Source organism: Dipodomys spectabilis, unplaced genomic scaffold, assembly GCF_019054845.1.
Source record: "Dipodomys spectabilis isolate Male_0828 unplaced genomic scaffold, ASM1905484v1 ptg000003l, whole genome shotgun sequence".
Taxonomy (NCBI): Eukaryota; Metazoa; Chordata; class Mammalia; order Rodentia; family Heteromyidae; genus Dipodomys; species Dipodomys spectabilis.
In genome coordinates this window covers 12,566,812-12,577,395 of record NW_024870680.1, presented here as the reverse complement: position 1 = coordinate 12,577,395, position 10,584 = coordinate 12,566,812, and the positions used below count along the sequence as shown (strand labels likewise).

At 48.1% G+C, this 10,584-nt stretch overlaps 1 long non-coding RNA gene across 1 annotated transcript; it reads left to right on the top strand.

The window, feature by feature from the left end:
- Positions 1-3,584: 3,584 nt before the first annotated feature.
- LOC122116359 lies at positions 3,585-9,740 on the top strand. Its single transcript, XR_006148953.1, has 3 exons — positions 3,585-3,737; positions 4,936-4,939; positions 9,729-9,740. It is a non-coding gene; the product is annotated as an uncharacterized LOC122116359 (long non-coding RNA).
- The last annotated feature ends 844 nt before the right edge of the window (positions 9,741-10,584 follow it).

Below are 10,584 nucleotides of genomic sequence, written 5' to 3'. Positions count from 1 at the left end.
ATTCCCACTAGGCCCATTCTCCACCCTACCACCCCTACCCCCACCCCCCCATTCCTCATAAGGCTGATTATTCACAGCACCATTTCTTGGAAGGAAAGATTGGCTCATGATCAGAAGTTCTGGAACTCCCTACAGGAAGTGGCCATTAGAGCAAGGGAAAAGGATTATGGTGAAAGAGCCAAGAATTCTGGATTTGGATTCTTGCTCCAGCAATTACAGGCAAGGGTTGGATGAATGTGGGTTCAACTCTAGCCATGCTATGCAGGCACACCCTGGCTTCCTTTTGTTAAGAAGGGCTTGTGCTTGTAATATCTACCTAACAGGTTTCCGTGAGGATTCAGAGGAAGTCACTGGGCCCGGGCCTGTGCCCATGCCCATTGTTAGCTATATACAAAAGTGGTCATGGACTGTTTGGTAAATAGCTCCTATTCGGAGCCCCTGATTGCCTCTCCACCCAGCCCAGCATGACTCACAACCAAAGGCTTAATCTCTAGCCCAACTGGGGATCTCCTTCTAATTGGCTGATGTTCATGTTAAACTAAATAGGTGTGAGTAAATGGTCTGCACGTGTAGCATCCACAACTCCAGTTCAGATCCTCCCCCTTGAACACAGCTACCCTACCCTGCCTCTGGGACCACCATTTAGATGTCTCTGGCCAAGACTATCACCTCTCCCAAACTGAAACCAAGACTTTCCTTAAATTTATCCCAGGAATTAGCCCTACTTCTGCCCAGCCACTCTATGTAGGAGCCTGAGAGACTCATTGACACTTAGCATACTCAGTCTCTCCCTTTTTCCTCTGCCTGTGTCCTCCAGGTTTCCCAGACCTGTCCCACCTTCCTGCTCCAACCCCATCCTGCCATATCCCTAAACCACAGCAACTACCTCCTCCCTGGCCTCTGGGCTCCTGTGTGTCCTTCCATTTCATTCCCATGCTATGGACAGGGTTGCCTTTCTAAAGTAGAGGTCCTTCCTTATTGACCCTTCAATTAAAGGTCACGCATCATTTATCTTTCTGGCTGATGAGTCTGCAAGTCAACTTCCACTCTCATCAGTCATAAAGTTTCCTAGGGAGTTCTCTCCAGTCAACACCTGGGGAGAGTGATCGAAGCAGGACTGGGCAGAAGGACAAACTGGGCTAGGGGCAGACCCCCACCAAGACCTTAGCCACACCTCATGGAGATCTGGAGCTAAAGCAATTCTTCACAGGTGTCCCAAATCAGAGGAAAGGGTATAGGCCTTCATATGAACAAGTCATTCAGCAGGTTGGTCTTGGGAAGGGATGGGACACTAGGTGAGAAGGTAGAGAGAGTGGTTTCACCCACAGACCACTCTACCATTAACACAGCAGCTGAGAGGAGGGAATGGTCCAGTCTGGGGAAAGGGGTGGGTCCAGGCATCTGGGTAGCACCTACAGTGACTACTACCAAGGTGCTTTGGAATGATTATTGCATGATGTAAAGAATAAGCCAGACGCTGGTGGTTCACACTTCTAATCCTAATTACCCAGGAGGCTGAGATCTAAGGATTGAAGTTCAAAGCCTGACAAGGCAGGTAAAATCTGAGACTATTATCTCCAATTAACCATCAAAAATCCAAGCATAGAGGTATGGCTCAATTGGTAGAACACCAGCCTTGAATCAAAACCTAAAGGACAGCATTTAAGCCCTGAATTCAAGCCTCAGTACTGGCACAAAGGAGAAAAAAAGAGATTAACTCACATATCACATCAAGCAAATCATGTTTGATTTAGCACCTGAGGTTCTCAGTGACCTGCCCCAAACATTCTCACCATTCTTCTTTCACCTCTCCTGACCTCCACCTACTCCTAACTTTCTTACCACATTGAGCCTCTTGCAGTTTTCCCAAGCTTGACATGCTATTTCACACTGCTCTGCTTTTGTGCATGTTATTTCATCTGCCTGGAACACCTTTAAATGGAAAAAAGAAATCCTATTCTCTTCTTCCAACCACTTCCTACTCCTCCAACAAGACTCCAGCAAAGTGCTGCCTCCTTTGGGAAGCCTATTAATTCCTCCAAAGATGGTGGCTCCCACTGGCCCAGGGCACAGCTGGGGAGGGGAGGGGGTGCTGTGCCATGGTGGGGGAAGGGGACAGGGCAGGTGTCTAGTTTCTTCCCAGCTCAAAACACAAGGCCTAGCTGCTCCATTACTCAGTACACAAGATGAGCTTGGGCTGGAGTAGGAAGCCTTGGGCAGAGGCCAGGGGGAAGGAATAGCAAATGTGAAGTTGGAAACATGAGGGCAAACAGCCGGTGGGGAGAGGCTGAGCAGTGTCTCATACTGTTCAGTATAGTTGTCATCATTCTTTTCCTGTCACTGTCATCATCATTCTATTGAGCATTTCCTTAGGTCCCCGTATCCTCTCTAGTAAGACACCACAACCACCACCACTGCCACCAGCCCTGCAAAGTTATTTAGTCTCATTATTTTACAGGTATGAAAACTGAAGTTTAGGACCGTGAAGAGCTCTGCTCAAGGTCACAGCTGGTTAGGGGTGGGTCTGACCAAGGACATTCTCCTTCACCACACCAGAGGCAGCTGCCCAGGCTGACTTCATCCTTTTGAGTCCCTCCCAACAAATCACCATATGCAGAAACTTTCCTAAAAGAACAGATATCCCTCTGGGAAAATGGAGGGTGGGGCTTGCTCCAGCAGCTCTGAGAGCTGGAAGGGTTCTTGAAAGGAGAGATCCAAGACCAACTTGCATTTATCTATGGTTACAGAGTTGCTTGGAGACCTTGACCTTTCTCATGCCTATAGATGGGGAATCCTACATTCCAAACACACCTCTCCAAGGGTCACATTGCCTGTTGGGGGACAGCTAGGACTACAGTCAGAACTCTGGGCTCCCAGGCCATGGTTCTGTCCCCTGCCAAGCTAACTGAAGCAAAGATCACCTTTAAAGTACATTTTGAAGGCACTAGAAGAGGTTCTTTACACATGAGAACACACCTTTGGAGGCTACTAGCAAAGCCCAGAATCCTCAAAGAGGACACGGTCCTGAGCCCTATGAGGATGGCAGATAGAGGAAGGAACAGACCCCACTATATGGATAAATGAGAAGCATCATCACCAGGTGAGACTTTCTTAGCCAAATTGCTTTAATCAAACCCCAAATATACTAACTAGCTGACCTTTAGGAAGATAGCTGATTGCTCTTGGCCTCAATTTCTCCTCAACAAAATGGGGCTAACTAATACCTTGAAAGGTTGTCTTGGGAACTCTATATCAGATCCTGGCTCCCAAAAAGAGCTGTAGGTGGCACCTGGGATTATAACTGAATCTTGAGTGGTACAGAGCTAGATTCTGTCAGCTCTGCAGGTAGAACTGGTCCCAGGAGTTGATAATGCATCATGAAAGGTCCAGTGTGAAGGAGGCCCTTACATTATACCTCCAGAGGTAAAAGGAGATGGGGTGATTCCCTGCAAGATATTCAGCAGTGGTATAATTACCAGTACCCACTGGATCTGTGCCATCTACAGGCCTGGGGAGAATGTCTAAGTTAGAAAGCCTCTCAACATACAGATGAGGAAACTGACCCTCCCTGCCCCCCCCCCCCAATGGTAAGGCACCTGCCAAAGGTGACCAGGAATCAGAGCAGGACCTCTTCCCTGCAGGGAGGATGAAATGGTCAAAACTACTTTACCAAAGACCAGAGTGAGATCCGTGGAGAGGATGAAACTTGCTGGGGTCCCCAAGAGGGTCTGTGACAGGTCTTGGTGAAGTAGGATCAAAGTCTGATCTCTACTCAACAAAGTTGAATAACTCCTTGCTGGAGTCAGTCAGCAGTGTCTCCTGGCTGGTAAAACTATCACCTGCATCTACAACAGCTGCCAAAACACCAGTTAGGGAAGGGAGAAGGAGTCATGGAAGAGCTTGATGACTACTGACTGCCACCCAGTTTGAGTTGGAGACTGAGCTCAGGAAGGATGTGGCCACTCCAAGATCCCACAGACAGCCTGACTGAGCCAAGCCTACAAGCCAAGCCTGTGCTCTCTTCGAATAGGGACAAAGATAGAGAGGCAGAGCAGAGACACCAGCTCCAAAGGGCCTGTTGCTCAGCTGGCAAAGTCAGGACAGGAAGGAGGCAGCATCTACAACCACCTGGCAAACAGCTGGCTCTCCTTGGCAGGAAGCCTCTGAGAACAAGAAGAAACAGCCTGGATTTGAACATCCTGAGCTGGGTCCCATCACTTCCATAGCTGCCCCCCCACCACAACTCCATCCTCTACCCTCCTCTCATGTTCCAAGTCACTGCATTCACCTCCTGACCAAGTCTTGCCTACAGCCTCAGGAGTCTCTTAAGCCCACAGGATCTTTCACTGCTCTGTACCCTGCACTTGCTGTCCTCTCTGTTTGGAATGCTGTCCCCTTCCCTGTCCCTTCAACCCTTGCTCCTTTAACTTCTCAGCAGAGGCTTCCTCACCCTCAATCCAGCCTCCCACTGCCTGAAGCTGATCAGCTACCATCTGTTCTAGGAACTCTGGCCTGTCCCTTCTCCCTTCTGTCACAGTGCAGGTCACACCAACTCTTTGTTCTGTACCAGCCTCTTGTACCAGATGGAAGCTTCTGGCAAACAAAACTGGACACTGGCTTAAGGCAACATTCCAAAATACAGCAAAGGGTAGAGCTCAAATGATCCACAACTTTACTCCCTCCTTCCTTTCCTCTCTTCTTTCCTTCCTCCTCTTTCTCCTTCCCTTACTCCCTCCCTCCCTTCCTCTCTTTCTCCCTCCTCCCTGCCTCTCTCCTTTTCCTTCCTTCTTTCTGAATACCTACTACGTGGGAAGGCAGACGACAGTGAAAACATAACAGTCTGAGTAAGTTTGGGTGGTGGCAAGTTCTATAAATAAAGTGAAAGTGTTGATTGAAGTGGGAGCTGCAGACAAGGAGTCCCCCTCCCCACCTCAGACAGGTATCGTGGGCTGGGGGAGTCTTGAATCTTTCTTTCTGGCAGTGTCAAGCCCTGGGAGAGGGAGGAGGAGGTGGGAAGAGAGCTTAGGGCCCCTGAAAGTGCCAGACATCTCTCCCACCCACAGATATACTTCCTGACTCTCCAGGAATTTGATTCAGCAACAGCTCTGAACAGTTAGTTGTGGAACTATCACAATAGCTACCATTTATTGAGGGGCCCTAGGAGCTGCAGGGGCAGGAAGAGATGGCCTTCCCATGACATGGAGCCTCCAAGCTCCTGGCCTGGTAAGGCACAATTAGCCTAAGTAAGGCCTAGCCTCACACAGCAAACTCTGGCCAGCTAGTATTGGAATCCGGGTCTGATGACTCCTGGATGCCAATGCTCCTCCCATTTTTATGGCCGGCAGCACCCTCAAATATGGGAGCAAGAGGCCAGTGGTGAAAAAAAGCCAGCTGCTAATATAGGTGCGAATCCCAGTACAGATTTGTTGTAGAAGACACTCTGTTCCCCAAGGCTTCAGTTTCTTTCATGGTGGGGAGAGGGGTGGGAGGAAGCCCAGACCAACTGAGACACTGCTGTGAGCACTAGATGAAATCCTAAGGGCAAGTGTGGTGGGGAAATGATACAATATTTGACACAACAATCAAGTTCCTCCCCTCTTAACTCTGACCTTCTACTTTGGGGCCTTTCTCCCAACCTTCTCTAGTGTCTATACCCTGCACCAAGCCAAGTCATTCATAGCAGGTTTACCCTGAGGGTGGGAAGAAGGAAAGGCACCTGGGCATGCTGCTACTCTTGCAGCCTTGTAGAAAGCCAGTTTCAAGGCTAAAGCTAGGCTGAGGGCAGGACTGCCAGTCTGGGGGAAGATGAGGGTGGTGTCAAAGTTGCCCTGGGTTCACGCTGATGCAGGGTGACTCAGCAACAACCATTCCCCGGGCCAGCTGCTGCTGCCATGCTCCAAGGGCAGAGAAAGTTGGCATCTGCTGAGGCCCTACTACGTGCTGGGTGCTTTCTTAAGCATATCTCATTTAATTGACTGTGGGAAGCACAGGGAGTTTTAAGTAATTAGATGGGTTTGCATGAGTATGCCCATTTATAGGGCTGCCATAACAAACATGCACACTGAGTAGCTTACACAACGGACATTTGTTACCGCATAATTCTGGAAGCTGAAAGTCTAAGGTCAAGGTTGGTTTCTTGAGGCTTCCCTCCCAGGCTTACCATGACTGCCTTTATATACACAAGCCCAGGTCCACACAGGAGGAGGCTGTAGCAGGACATGAACTTGAATGTGTCTGCCCTGCTTCTCCCCTTAGAATGAAGTCACTAACTAGTGCACAGAAGTCCAGTGGTACAATGATGTGGCTAAATAGATGTTGGCACTCTGGGCTGTAGCAGAGGACTGTCAATAACGAGCCATTTAATTGTTGGAATGCCCAGAAAGAATGGGAACCCCAGGGAATGGGAGCAAAGAGGCTGCTTCCAAGCTCCTACAGAATACAGAAGCATCCAGAGTTTGACTAGTAAGGCAGTTTGGATACCCATTGTGTGCATGCCAGCCCTCTTCTCTCCTATCGACCCATCTTTGGGAGTTAGGAGCCTTGGTGAAAGCCAGAATTAGCAGGTAGAGATATAGGAACAACCTCTAACCTCCAAGGAGCTTGACAGGGAGTTTCCCTCCTTTGAAAAGAGAGCCTCCATCTATGGCATTCTCACCCAGAATGAGAGTACAGGGCTGGAAAGGCCTGAGAACGCATTAAGTTCCTCAACTGGATAGTCAGGGAGATTCATGGCCAGGGGCCAAGAATTTACCCTGTCTGTGCCATAAGCTGGGCCCGAGTCAGGGCAGGACCCCCAAGCCCTGGCCTTCCTGATCACATCTGCCCAAGCCAACTAACCTCAACAGAATGACTCAATGATTGTGTCACCCTACAAGCAGGTAGTAAGTGTTATCTGTGAGTTCAGAAGCCTCTCGGTTTGCTGACGTCCCCTGGAGATAAGGAATGCAAGCCCCCAACCTAACCTGGGCTAGCCTGGCTGAGGCTGGCAGCATTCCCGGGTTCACCTGCTTCAGAGTCAGGCGAGTTCATTGTGTTGTCAGCTGCCAGGCCAGAATGGCCTCTGTGACCAGACCACAAAATGTAATTCAATTGTGAGAAAAGCAGCTAAAAACACAGACTCTGAAGCCAGAGGGCCTGAATTCCACATTTTAATTCCCCATTTACTAGCTTTATGAACCAAGAAAGCTATTTGATGTCATTAGGACTCAGTTTCCCTCTCTATACAATGGAACTGAGTACAGTCCCTTCACTTGGAATTATAAGGATAGAGTAAGACTAGAACTATTTCATTCAGCTAAGCTATAGCCATGTTTTAAAATTCCTGGGGCAATTGTCACAAAAAGCCCAGCTCTGACTTTTTCATTGTATAGTCTGAGCCTCTATCTCTGAAATGGGGTCACTCCCAGGGTTACTATGGACATCAAATGTGGTCACAACACAAGCTCTGGGAGATATTTTAAGGATGTTCCACCCCCATGTCCACCACCAGCAATGTGAGCAGACAGGTGCCTTCTTCATTTTGAGTGACAAACACTGTCTTGGAGCTCCCATACCTGGCACTGGAGGGAGGATTCTGGTTCATCAGTGGGACAGCAGTTCCCTGTCCCTATCCAGACATCATGGGCTAAAGTATCCTTCTTTTACAAAATCATTCCTGAGATGTTTGTTCTGCAGGCACAGTACCCGCTACTGCTAAACTTCCATCACTTACCTAGCAGAGCTCCTGGTTCACCTTGAGTTCATACCCAAGAGTAGGGCCTTGGGTATATATCCTTAAGCCATTGTGTCCCTGCTTGAACTCAGGGTTTGAATTCTGACCCTGAGCTTTTGTGCTTAAGGCTAGTGCTCACCACTTGAGCCACAGTTCCACTTCCAGCCTTCTTGGTGGTTAGAGACAGAGTCTCATGACTTTCCTGCCTTGACTGTTTTTGAACTGTGATCCTCAGATTTCACCCTCTTGAGTAGCTAAGATTATAGGCACGAGCCATTGATGCTCCACCTCTTGCCCTGTCCTTTTATACTTTCCTCTTTCTCTCTCTTTCTCCTCTATTGGCTTCCTCCTTCACCGATTCCTGCTCCCTCTAACTTAGACCACTCCACTTTGCCCCCTCAGGTCCTAGTTTTAAGGACAGACCATAACCCACTCACTGCACCCCACTCCCTGACCCCCAGCTCCTAGGTCTTTAACTGGAGGTAAATGGAAAGGGCTTTCTGAGCAGTGAAAAGAGCAGAGCAAGGTTGAAAGGGTGGGGGCTCTGCAGAGTTTGGGGAATCTGTCACCCAGTATGGGAGACTATTGGCTGTGTGTAGGACTGGGCAGATGTCCAGAGGGATATGAGGATGGGTGGGTGCATGGAACCTCACCTGGTAGGAATATGGAAGGGTCGAAGCTGGTGGTGATGCTGAACAAAGCCCAAAGTGGGAACAGGGCCCACTTAGTGGGTCCAACATGGCCTCAAACAGGTTTGGTCCAGGTGGTCACTCAGCAGAGGCAAAGGACACACAGGTGTGACTGTGGAGGTTTCTCAGCACCCATGCCCAACACTCCAAGATATGGAGCTCCATTTTGTCACTCACAAATTATGTAACCTCAGTCAAATCCCATCTCCTAATCTAAGCCTCACTTTCCCAACAATAAAGTCAAACAAATAAATTAGGCACCAGTAGCTCACACCTATAATCCTAGCTACTCAGCTGCGTGAGGTTGGAGGATAACAATTCAAAACAAGCCTACACAGGAGAGTCTCTTATATCCAATTAACTGCCAAAAGGCTGGAAATGGAACTGTGGCTCAGATGGTAGAGAGCTAGTCTTGAGCACAAATGCTCAGGGACCGTATCCCTGCCCTGAATTCAAGCTCCAGGACCAGCATCAAAGAAAGAAAAAAAATCAGACAAATAATTGCACCTGCTGTGTTGTGACTTAGAGAGGTGACATTGGGGACATTTTGTACAGTCCCTGGCTCCCAGCAGGAGTTTAGTAAACATTTTTAATATTAGGAATTGTTATTGATACTAATGAACACTGAGCAACTACCATGTGTCTGGAAGTATGTAAATCACTTTCCACACATTTTCCCACTGACTCTTTTCTACCACTTGCAAAGTAATCATTTACTCATTTTACAGAAAATTGAAAAGGAGTCTTAGAAGGCTCACCAGAAGTAGCAGAGTCTAGACCACCATTTACCCATAGTCAATGTTGTTTAAGAGTTGAGCATATTCCCACTTCCTTTCCCCTGCCATGATTTTGTTTGGTAGTACTAGGATTTGAACTCAGGACCTTCCACTTTCTAAGCAGATGCTCTACCACTGAGCCACACCCCCAGGCCTCTCTTATTGTTTACCCTCCCTGCTCTATCAACTTCACAGGACAGGGAAAGGAGTAGATGAGAAACTAAGGAGGCAAAAGGGCATAGCAGAAAGAGCAAGAGCCTCAGAATCATCAGCTCGAGTTATAGCTCTTCCATTTGTGAGCTGTGTAACTTCGGAGATTGAGCAAAGAGCCTGATTAGGAGCCCAAAGAGAGTTGATTCTAATGGAGCCTCTTCTGCAGCATGTCATGTGACCCTACACAAGTCTCTTATCCTCTCTGTTTCTCCACCTGTAAAAGTCAGGCTCCTGAGGCAGTTTGGCCTATATACTCTAACGATCTATTGATGGATAACTCCTTCTAAGGGGTTCTGGTCTCTCCCCAGACCCTCATCCTGAGCACAGAATGCAAACCAGACCTGGGCACAGGCTCTGTCATTAGGCTTCCAGGAAAATAGGTAACTAAACACAGGTTAGGTTAAATACCCTAACTAAGATCTCCCAACTAGAACCTCAGAACCATTGTTTGGTTACAAAGAGACAAAGGCCAGACATCATCTGACCACAGCACAGAGGTAGGAAGATGAGGACATTCAAAGTCACACTGAATCAGGCCTGATTGTTCCAGGCTTCTAGAATGGGTAGAGCTTCATAAAACACAAGAACTGAAAGCCAGAGAGACCACAGCTGGGAAGCATTGAAACTGAAATACTCTCTGGTCCCCTATGTCTGATTTCCATGAATCCAGTCATTATACTGCCATGATCCCAACATCCTTTCTGATGTATGCAGTCTATGTACCAAACATCAAGCCACTGTCCCCTCCTGATACCCAGGTCTCTGTCTATGGTTTTAATATCCTTTATAATAAGTCTGTTCTTAAGCAAATGTTCATTGAATGCATGCTGTGTTCTTGCTAGGTCCTGAGGTCCGAGCAATCATAACAGAGTCCCTAGATCCACAGAGCTCACTGTAATGAATCAGAGATGATAAGCATGAGCTATTAGAACCTCCACAGGGGGAGGGGTGATCACAGCACAACCTCTAAAGTGTTGTCAGCCCAGCTACAACTGGAGGAAGAGTGGACTTAAGGTATTGTTCTAATCAGAGGATAGTGGGTGCAAAGGCTGGAAGGGAGTGAGCACTTTGACCCAGCACCTATAGGTGGTTTGGTGTGGGACAGAGATACAAGGGAGGGGCATGGCAGGAGAGGTCAGCTGAGGCCGCATAACATAAGTGATATATCTGATAAAGAATTACAGCTTCAAGCTGG